This window comes from Lampetra planeri, chromosome 16, assembly GCF_965212315.1.
Source record: "Lampetra planeri chromosome 16, kcLamPlan1.2.h2, whole genome shotgun sequence".
In the NCBI taxonomy this organism is placed as follows: Eukaryota; Metazoa; Chordata; class Hyperoartia; order Petromyzontiformes; family Petromyzontidae; genus Lampetra; species Lampetra planeri.
Window position 1 is genome coordinate 1,667,294 of NC_136122.1, and position 1,711 is coordinate 1,669,004.

The 1,711-nt window shown below is 40.3% G+C and overlaps 1 non-coding gene across 1 annotated transcript; it reads left to right on the forward strand.

Annotated features, from left to right (window-relative positions):
• Positions 1–1,065: 1,065 nt before the first annotated feature.
• Positions 1,066–1,137, forward strand: TRNAM-CAU (transfer RNA methionine (anticodon CAU)). The gene has a single exon. It is a non-coding gene; the product is annotated as a tRNA-Met (tRNA).
• The last annotated feature ends 574 nt before the right edge of the window (positions 1,138–1,711 follow it).

The window sequence follows — 1,711 nt, forward strand, 5'->3', positions numbered from 1 at the left end:
CAGCAGAGTGGCGCAGCGGAAGCGTGCTGGGCCCATAACCCAGAGGTCGATGGATCGAAACCATCCTCTGCTAACACGTTTTTTTCATCACTCTTAGCTAGGTTTTAGTTACAGCAGATTTAAAGGTTAACTTTGCTGTGGCTTTGCATAGACATTTATTAAAAAGTGCTATGGCATTTGTCGCGATAAACACACAAAATAACCCGGCGTGGGATGAGATCCAGTTGTAAAGCGCACGTTTAGCATGTGAGAAGTAGTGAGATCGATACTCACATTCTCCAAAGCACAAATGGGTAATACGTGCCTTTATAATTAGCATGTAGAAATAGAGGCAACAAATCAACTTTTAGAATGTTTAATAAACAAGTATAACCCGTAAAAACAAAGTTTTTCACTATAAATCCTTTATATGCGTGGTGGCTAGAGTCCTCTCGTCCTCTGGCTTGAAATGGCTGCAACCTATGGGTCAGATGATTGCATTGCACCATTAAGCAATTGGTAATTAAATATAATATTTTTGTCCTAAAAAGTGTAAAATTTTGAAAAACAAAATTTTACGAACATTAATTTTCACGCACAACGAGTCTGTGTGGAAAATGTCAGCTCGATTGGATCACGGGAAGTGGGTTAAAAACGACCGAAAATTTTACACGGTCGTAAGCAAGCAAGCGAACTTAATATAAAGGATTTAACAAATAAATTTCTTAACCTCGATTGATGAAAACAATAAAAAATATTATTCAATATCTTTTCGGCTGCTTATCAGTTACATAGACGTCGATAAAACCCAAACTCTTTGGTTCTTTCGGTAAAGTCACGTTGGCATGAAATAAAATAAATTAAATCATGACGTTTCGGGCGCAACACAAGCATCCGACATCAGGTGGGACATCCACAGCAAGAAACATTTGCTGAAGTGGGCAAAAGGGCTGCTGGAACAAGAGGCAATATAGGTAATTGAGGGGGAGGAGCTAGGGAGGAGGGATAGAGAAGTGGGTGTGGGGTCGGGGAGTTGAGTGCTGCCAAGTGGAGTGCCGCTAGAAGGGATTAAAGGGCGAGCGTGACAGCAGAGTGGCGCAGCGGAAGCGTGCTGGGCCCATAACCCAGAGGTCGATGGATCGAATCCATCCTCTGCTAACACGTTTTTTCATCACTCTTAGCTAGGTTTTAGTTACAGCAGATTTAAAGGTTAAGTTTGCTGTGGCTTTGCATAGACATTTCTTAAAAAGTGCTATGGCATTTGTCGCGATAAACACACAAAATAACCCGGCGTGAGATGAGATCCAGTGGTAAAGCGCACGTTTAGCATGTGAGAAGTAGTGAGATCGATACCCACATTCTCCAAAGCACAAATGGGTAATACGTTCCTTTTTAATTAGCATGTAGAAATAGAGGCAACAAATCAACTTATCGAATGTTTAATAAACAAGTATAACCCGTAAAAACTAAGTTTTTCACTATAAATCCTTGAAATGCGTGGCTGCTAGAGTCCTCTTGTCCTCTGGCTTGAGATGGCTGCCACCTATGGGTCAGATGATTGTATTGCAACATTAAGCAATTGGTAATTAAATATAATATTTTTGTCCTAAAAAGTGTAAAATTTTGGAAAAAAAGTTTTCACGAACATGAAATGTCACGCACAACGAGTCTGTGTGGAAAATGTCAGCTCGATTGGATCACGGGAAGTGGGTAAAAAACGACTGAAAATTTT